At 38.7% G+C, this 9,814-nt stretch overlaps 1 pseudogene; it reads right to left on the reverse strand.

Moving 5' to 3' along the window:
• Nucleotides 1-8,092: 8,092 nt before the first annotated feature.
• LOC121161023 lies at nucleotides 8,093-8,967 on the reverse strand (annotated as a pseudogene).
• Nucleotides 8,968-9,814: the final 847 nt, after the last annotated feature.

Genomic DNA, 9,814 nt, shown 5'->3' on the forward strand with positions numbered 1-9,814 from the left:
TCTACACATGAGAGAGTTGCCCACACCACTTTGTTTACTGCAGCTTGAGTTACAACAGCCAATACATGAAATAGAATCAGATATCCATCAACTGAAGGTGAAGAAAATGTGGCAATCTATATAACGGGATACTACTAAGCCCTAAAACTAAAGAAATCTGATCTTTGCAACAAAATGGATGCAACTGAAAACCATTATTATTAGAGAACTAAGCAGGAACTCAGAAGATAAATATCATGCATTTTCTCTGATATACAGTAGTTAATACAGAAAAAAAAAAACAGTTAAAATATAGGAATTAAATGAACATCTTGTGTCTTGAGTGTTGTTTATGGTACTTCTTTATAGACATGTGGAACCATAGACTTTCTGCTCTTTACTTGTTGAAATTTTATGGTTAATGCTGTTACATCTCTGCTTAAAGAATGGATTGAACTTGTTTTTAGAACTTAATACAAAAAAAGTGAGGAAGGAAGGAGGCATTTTGAGGAAAGGAGTGAGGGAAGTATGGTTATCATTTTAGAATTGTACTTATCGTTATGTTCTTCGAAGTCTTAGAATGAAATCCATTCATTTCATATTAATTAAAATAAAAAAAAATAGGATAATCATTAATTATAAGAGTATTCAAAGAGACAAAAGAATGCAAATAGATGGTTAATATGAGTGTTCATCACAATCAGACCAGCATTACAAATGTATTTCAGATTCTCACATACAGAAACAGAATAAACACCATCAGGAAAACATAAAATTCATTATTAAAAGATCAGAAGACATCCAAAAGATATAGAAAAATATAGAAGACTAGTTCATCACTGTGGATTAATTTCTTCAATGGAAATATGCAGATTGATCGGACAAGAGATAAGATTGGGAGCTGATGCTGTGGCATAGCACATTAAGCTGCAGTATGCAGCACCAATGTCCCCACACATAGGTTTGAGTCTTCACTGCTTCATTTCCAAGCCAGCTTCCTGCTACTGCATCTGAGAGCAGAATCCCAATTGATTGGACACTGCACGGATGTGGGAAACCTGGAAGAAATCTCTGGCTCCTTTCTTAGGCTTGCCTAAGGTCTATCCATTGAGGCCATTGGTTGAATGAATCAGTGGATGAAGGATCCCTCTCTGTCTCTCTCACTCTCTTTGTCTCTGTCACTGTATGTTTGTCTCACTTTTTCTGTCTCTCTAAAAATCCTTCAATGACAATAAATCTTAAAAATAAAAGCCTTAGTCATATTTTACAAATAGAAACTAAAATGACCATTAATAACTATACTTGTATCTGAGAAAATATATTTAATATAAAAAACTATAGAAAGATGTGAGGGGAACATAGTATAATGTGCAAGATTATAATGACTGAAAATGAAAATAGAGTAGTTATGAATGTATATGCACATAGTGGCCAGCTTTTCATTTTCTCAAGCAAACATTAGGTCCAAAGGGAGAAGCAAGCTTAGATACAGTAATAGTGAGGACTTCAACATCTCACCTTCATCAATGGACATATGACTTAGACAAAAATATAAACATGTAATTAACTAGAGGTTAGGTCCACAAAGCCTCATATGTGTCTATTTTTTTTTTTCCAAATAAAAGTGTCAGCATTATGACTAATCCTCCACCTGTGGTTCTGGCATCCCTTATGGGCACTGGTTGCTGGTTGCTTGAGTTCTGATCCAGTTCCCTGCAAGTGGCCTGGGAAAGCATTGCAGAGTGACACAAGGCCTTGGGCCCTTGGAATTAGATGGGAGACCTAGAAGAAACTCCTTGCTTCTACTTTCAGATTAGACCAATTCTGACTGTTTCCGCTATTTGGGGACTGAAACAATGGATAGAAGATCTTTGCCTTTTATGCTAGCACTGGCTTTCAACTAAAATAAATAAATCTTTAAGAGAAATAAAAAAAATAATAACATAGCATTTTTGACAGCAATGGAATAAAGGCAGAAGTTATCAACAAAGGAAAATCTAGAATTATAAAAGTACAGGGAGACTTAACACACATGCAAATTAATAATGAATAGATGCAAAATTAAAGGGAAAGTATTAAAACTCCTTAAAGTTAATGACAATATAAACACACATTAAAATATGAGAGATATAGCAGATCAGTAGTAACAGGAAAGTTTAGGTCAATTAGCTTCTTTACCAGAATTTTAGGGACAGTGAATGAAATCATGACATTTGCAGCAAAATTAATGAAACTGGAGGTTATTATGTCCATTGGCTGACACAGTGGACCTTAGAGTCTCCATCCATTTGCTGCCATCGTTTGGCTGGAATAGTTGTCCCATTTGCTATGTTCTTCTTCCTTTGCTATAATAACAGATATCCTCAGATATATCAGATATATCAGATATAACAGATATATCTGGAGGTTACAATGGACTTCCATATACTCCATGTGTATCCGGGTCTGCACTACTGTCTTTTCCATTGAGAAGGATGAGTTTTCATGGGAAGACCAAAAGACCCTGGCCTAATGATCCAATCCCCACTAGACCCCTGTCCCTGGTGCTCACAAACCTGGTATCCATTACACAGGTGGACCCAAGGACGCAGGTCAAGTGATCTGGTCCCTTCTGGACACACTGCCTTGCACCCAGGGCCCACAGTACCAGAACCTCCTGTGATCTGCATGGCATGGCTTGCCTCACCTTAGCACCCACGAGCAGGTGCTTTAAGCTGGCTCTGTCAAGTCTATCCCTAGTTCTAGCTCCTGTTGGTGGATGCTGCAGCCTTGTGCAATCTAGCCAGCCCCCAGTCCCAGCCCTATTTTGGACTGGCTGGTATTGTGTGCCAACCAAGCCCATCCTGCATCCCACCCTGGTTCTCACATCTGCCAGTTGATATTACAAACTGGCCCAGACTGGCCACCACCAGGCTGATCCACATGTGTGCCATTGGGTACTGTAACTTGGCATGGTCTGGGATGTTTCTTTGCTTTGGCTCTTGTGCTCACCTGCAGGGATTGTGTTCTGATAAAGGAAAAATCCAGAGTGAGAGAGAGACAGAGACAAAGAAAGGTATCTAGTTCACTCCCTTCTCCACATGACCACAGCTACCAAAGCCAGGAGCTAGGATCTCCACTGGAGTCCCCCATGGGGTGGAAGGAGTCCATAAAGTGGCTTTTGATGCTTTCCCAAGAGTATTAGCAGGGAACTGGATTGGAAGAGGAGCAGGTGTAACTTGAATGAACACTCAGATACAGGATAGTGGCATTGAAAATGTCTGCTTAATGGGTCACACCAACACTTAAGCCCACAAGAATGATACATAATGGAAATATTTTGAAAATAAAATAAGTTGTTTAACAAAAGATGCATTAACCCCTTTAAGTATGGGAGAGAAACATACTATGCATCTTGGGTTGGGTTTTATAAGAAGCTGATTTCAGTATAGGAATTTAGGCTACTGGGATGTAGTGCCAGGCAATTCTATTCCTGGCTTTATTTGTGAAACATCCTGAATATTAAGTGTGTTCAGGGAGGTGAAATCTCACAACACAAAATGTACTTTGGAGATGCAGCTTGTTGGGCATTTCCAAAGGACTTGGCCCCATTAGCTTGCACCTCAAACTCACATCTGACTTCAGAACATGTTGTGTCTACCAGTCCTTTATCTCAGAACTCAGCAATTTCTGAGTGTCAGCAAGTACTGGGAATTTGGTGGGGTGACACAGTTTGCTACAGTAGGTTATATAAAGGTAAAAAATGGAAGAGTCAGATTTTTGCCAGGAGACTTGATATTGTTTCTGGGATGTAGCGTCGGCTTCCCTAGATAAGCAGAATATGTAGCTTAGCTTCTCCCAAGTCCATTACTTTCCTGAATTACCTGTGGGAAATATCAGTATTCCATTGGCAATAATTTTTAAACTGTATCTAGTAAAATAAATTCAAATAACTAACTTCCATTTTTATAGGCATATTACCAGTGAAGGTTGCAGGTTATCTCAAAGAAATATGAAACATGAAATAAGAATATTTTATGGTCCAAACCTTTATAGTTTCTGTCATTTTTTACTACTGCACTTTTATGCCACTTTGAGTTTATGCTTGGTTTGTTGTTGTGGGGCAATGTATTTTTCTGTTTTCTACTTTCAGAGCTAGTGTTTTAAAGATCATATTTAGGAAACTTTTTTTTTTTTCTTCAATTTGCCTTGCGGTCCTATGACTTAATGACCATAGAGGGAGCTATATTGTTTGAGAGTGTATCAAATTCATATGGTTAAGGGAGTTAAGTATGTGTGTAACGTAAGAGTCACAATCCACCTATCAGTTACACCCAGAGACCAAAGTGGAAGCTGAATGTAACTGAGCCTACAATGTGTTCACATTCTGATCACAAAGTATGAATCTTTTTGGTTGTAATGCAAATTTATTTCAAATATTATATTCTTATGCTTACCATAAATCTAGAGTAATTGAATATCAATATTAATTATTGTAACAGGTTTTTAGTATACAAGAGTATAATTAGCAAAATCAGTACTTCTAGAATACTAAGAAAAATAAGACATTCAGCTATTTGAGAATATTATATTTTATCTAACTACAAACTACCCTTAGAATACCTTTGGTGTTAGCTGTATCATCCATAACAATGATTATTTTGCTTTTTGTGTGTTCTTTTTAAATATAAGCGTTGCTTCATTGCATTTTTAGGGAATTATGAAATATGTATAGCTGAAGTACAGAAACTAGTACCTGGGGTTAAAAATGAGATTTCTCTATGGAGGGACACTTGCCTATGAATCACGTAAATGAGATTCTTAAGGGCAGTTTTCTCCCATTACCGCACTGACCCCTGTCTTTTTCTCACCGCTTTCCTAGCACTCTTCTTCAGCATGTGGTGAGAGGGAGCTTTTAGACATCATGGGAAAAAGTCTAATTTCTTTTACCAACCAGTCTGAAGTAGGCGACCTTAGTACAGCAAACTGAGTAGCATTGGCTTTGATTTGACTAGTGGGGAACCAGACATTTCAGGGATCCTCAGAACGTAGGAGTGCTCAGCTGTGAAAAATAAAAGAAACTCAATCACGGGATCTGAATGTTTCCCAAATTGCCCATGTAGAACCCAAAGTTAAGGGCATAGCTCAAACAGCGCTCCAACAGGAGGACTTTGTTGAGAACTTTGTTGGTTCCATCTAGCATTTTTTTCACTGCTTTCTTCAAAGGGTTGTCCGTGATTTTGGTCCTTGTATCTAACCATAAAAGCAGGCTGGCTTAATACTGATACTTGAGGTCAAAACTTTAAGTGAAATCGTATAATGGTGCTTTATAAATACAGCTTTCTAAATAATGATCAGCCAATCATTGAGCAAATGTATGATTTAGAATATGGGTTATTCAAACCCTAGTTGACCAATAAATGGTTATGTTAACTTGAGAAAATTCTTAAGTTTTCTAAGCTTCAATTTCTTGTTAGTGATAAATTTTCATTAAATTTGGGAAGGAAAACCTCACTAAACTAAAAACAGGCAACTATTTAGTGTTTACATTCAGATGCTGAACATAATGATTGAAATATAATCACGTTTTTTATATGATGTGAAGCATTATCTCTGACATTTAATGTCTTTTATTAAATAGACATTTTTACTAAGAGACAATAAAATTATTGCAACATAACTTCCTTTCTATACCTAGATTTTATTTCTGGATTTTTTACACAGGTTTTACACAGACTAATATTTACTCTCTGGATCATTGCTTCCAAGACAATTCCCTTGTTTCATTTTTTAAGGATTTTTTAATTTGCTTTATTTAAATGGCAGAGTTACAGACAGACAGAGGGACACACACAGAAAGAGAGAGAGGTAGCCACAGAGAGAAGAGACAGAGTTACCTTCCCAGACAATTAACAGGAAGTTGGATCAGAAGTGGAGCCGCTGGGATTCTAATAGCACCCACGTGGAATGCTAGCACAACAAGCAGAGCCTGTTTTACCACAGCCCTCCACCTCCTCACCCCTTGTACTATTTTTAATATTGCAAATTTGCTATGTGAAAAGGCAAATTTCTCTGTGCATGTCTATTTTTTGCATTTTGCTAGACTTCTATAATCTTTCCATTTATCCCAGGTTGGTTCTATGGTTTGGAATGCATTTACACTTGTGTTTAAATGGGCTCTACCGGTACTGGCGCAATAGCATAGTAGTTATAGTCCTTGCTTTGCACGCGCAGGGATCCCATATAAGTGCCGGTTCTAATCCCGGTGGCCCTGCTTCCCATCCAGCTCCCTGCTTATGCTCTGGGAAAGCAGTAGAGGACAGCCCAAATCCTTGGGACACTATATCCATGTGGGAAACCTGGAAGAGCTCCTGGTTCCTGGTTTCGGATTGGCTCAGCTCCAGCCATTGCAGCCGCTTGGGGAGTGAACCATTGGATGGAAGATCTTTCTGTCTCTCCTCCTCTCTGTATTTCTGGCTTTCCAATAAAAATAAATAATAAATCCTTAAAAATGAATAAATGGACTCTACCCTTTCTTCACCCATTTTCTAACAATATTACCTTACAGTTTCATAACAATTATAAATGGTTTCCTTTCATTTAGCTAGTTATATTTATTCTAGAAAAGTCTATTACCACCTATATTAATAACATAGTTGTTATTCCAAATTAATATATTAGTTCTATTAGATTGTGACAAATAGACACAAGTTGGGGATTTTATTAAATAATCATTAACTAGTATAATGCTTCAGATGAAAATGCTAGTGCAAACATAACAGTGTATTAAATAAATCCTGACATCAATTTTCAACCTTGTTAACTTTTCTTTTTGATATATGCTAAGATATTTATATGAATGCCTACTTGAAATTTTGTTCTTTTAGTATAAATATTTGCAAACACTTTAGTTCCCTTTTTCTTTTCATTGTCCAAGTAGTATTTTTCCACATGCCCCTTCAACGACAAAGCTCACCTATTTCACACATTTTAAACCTGTAGGTAGATGTCTCTGTTAACTTTTAGGTTTTCCTTCACCTCAGACGCCATTCTTTTTATTTTCTGTTTTCTAAGATTTTGCTTTTTTACTTGGTCTTCAAGATCAATAGAGATTATTTCAGCAACCATCCTTCAAACTCCAATTTTCTTTATTGATTTTTGCAGTCAAATATTCTAAAACGTGTTTCATAATACACCCTGCTATGTAATTCCTTATCCATGTGAATTAGCAAATGTTCAAGGATGTGTGACTATTTTTAATTTTTAAAGATTTATTTTATTTACAAGGCATATTTTTATAGGAGGGACAGTGAGGTCATCCATACGTTGATTCACTCCCCATTGCTGCATCAGCCAAAGCCCAGGTAATTGAAGCCAGAAGCTTCTTTCTGGTCTCATGTGCAACAGAATCCCAAGGTCTTCAGCCATCCTCCACTGCCTTCCCAGATCAGAAGCAAAGAGCTGGATCAGAAGTAGAGAAGCCAGGACACAAACTGGACATCCATAGAGGATGTCTGTGCTTGCAAGAGGGACATTACCTTGCTACACCACTGTACCAGCCTGTTTCGTTAATTTTAAAAGATACATAATTGGCATCTTCTTAAAATACACACTTCATTTTTAAAATCCCGGCTTCTGAGTCTTTGTCCATCCACTTTTGAAACATTACTTAACACTGCCAATCAGCACTCACAACTGATTTCAACATAGTGACATCACAGAAAAGTCATGAAAATAAAGCACATCTAGCTTGAATAAAAATGTTTAACTACTCATTCATTTGTTTACTGTCCATCATAAAAATTTCCATTCTCCAGGATTATTAGAGGTACTATGACATATATTTTTAAAGATAAAGGTAATGGGAAAATTCAAAATTTAAAATCAAAACATTACTTTCACATTCATAGTATATGAACATAAGTATGATAGTTATTCAGCTAATACAAAATGCATTAAAGACAATGATCTAAAATAATTTATCACTGACCTTATCAGAAATAGACTTTGAGCACACAACAGTCTAAAAGTCGGTGCCACCAAGTCGTATAACAGGAAAATATGCCTTCAAGGGTTGCAGTATTGATGTTAAACCTCTTTGCTGTAAATAATATTCAAAAAGGCATATTTGTTCTCAATCGCACTTTTGTAAATACACTTGTCCCATTGGGGAGCTATTTTTCCATCTTTCTTTCCACTGATTGTAATTCGCCTTTGCATGAGTTATGATGTGAGCTTTCAGGTTATTTGACTGAATAAATCTCTTGTTACAGTCTTCAAAGGGACACGTAAAAGGTTTTCACCAGTGTGAATGCATACATGTGTGCGCAGATTGAAGTCCAGGGAAAAGCGCTTTCCGCATCCGTCCAAGGTGCACTGGAAGGGCTTCTCCCCGGTGTGAACCAGAAAGTGGCGTTCCAGCTTTGACTTACCGCAGAAGCCTTCCCCGCAGTCAGCCCAGACATGGTCTCGAGGCCACGAACGAGCAGATGCTGTTTCGGGGCAGTTGTATCCCTCAACTTTTTTGAACATCCACTCTCAGGACAAGCGAATGTCTCTTCATTATATTTATTTGCTTTCGACTTCTTAGCAAACTTTGCCAGAATAACCGGGATGTGAAATTTTTCCAACCTCCTGTTGAGAAAGTTGTTGTTTTCCCCCCTTTATCATGTATTCCAAAGAAGCTTGCTTCAAGAACTTGCTGGGAAAGATCTTGTTCGGTTCCCTCAAAAGACTTAAAGAGTGAGTCATGTTCCAGGAGCGGCTGAGGAAACTCACCTCGGATGACACATTCTATGCAGCAGTCAGGGAAGTCACCCTCTCCCGCACCTGGAAGGTCACTCGCAAAGCACGTGTCCTCATCACGCAGGGGCCATGTCTCCAGGGACACCACTTTCGCCTGCTGCGTTTGGCTTAGCTTGGCTTACTTTGCTTCAGTGTCCTGAAGGGCTCTCCCACCAGAGCTCTGCCGGCTACCATTCTTGGCCCCTTTCTCAGTTGCTGGCTCATGTTTTCTTGTTTGCCTGCTCTTTGAAATTTTGCACCAGAATATTCCAGACGCTTCCAGGAAATTGTGATCTGGTGAAGTTGTCTTCAGCAAACACCTGCTGTAAGTATGCTCTGTGATGACAAGGGCCTCTTCCCGTTGTTGACCAAAGTCTCAGCACTTTGTTGTCCAGGCCACCGTGCCCTGCCGGGGGTCCTTCCTGCAGCTCCTCCTTTCCAGAGGTGGGTGGCTCTCGGCCCCCGCCTCTGTGTGTGTGACTTTATGAACCCTTTAAAAGTTGTGCTTTTTGTTTGGTTTCTGCTTTATATGTTCTGTGAACATTTGTTATTGGTCAACACAGGGCTGGACACGTTGCAGAAGCAATGCATGGAAGTTCTGTTCCAATTTGTCATGCAATGAGAACTGGAGAGGGTTTTAATCTGCTGAGTAATGGGAAGAAGTGTGGTGCTGCCTGAGTTCCTGTGTGTAAATCACACCTGTCTCCCGAGCTCTGGGACTAAATGAATGTGAATTACCCTGGATTCACGCTGCAGGGCAGGGCTAGTTATTCCTAAATCACAGAATCAAAGCAGGCCATCTTTTCCCCAGTGATTTCACAGCTGTCTTCTGTCTAGAATGTTCGGAGTTCTTCTAACTCTCTTTAATCACGGGCTCCGAAAAGGTAAATGGACTCTCCTGGTCCTTCCTGCTGGCTATTATTGATGCAAGAATGACGTCTGTTTGCTGCATTTTCTAATAAAACTTGGAGTAGCTGTGACTACTGTGCTATTCGCCAACGTCACCATCACACTTCTCCTGGTGGTTCTGAAGCTCTAGAACGGGAACATCCTAAAGGAAAATTGAGGCTTA

Source organism: Ochotona curzoniae, unplaced genomic scaffold (genome assembly GCF_017591425.1).
Source record: "Ochotona curzoniae isolate NIBS_2020 unplaced genomic scaffold, NIBS_Ocur_1.0 contig_4612, whole genome shotgun sequence".
In the NCBI taxonomy this organism is placed as follows: domain Eukaryota; kingdom Metazoa; phylum Chordata; class Mammalia; order Lagomorpha; family Ochotonidae; genus Ochotona; species Ochotona curzoniae.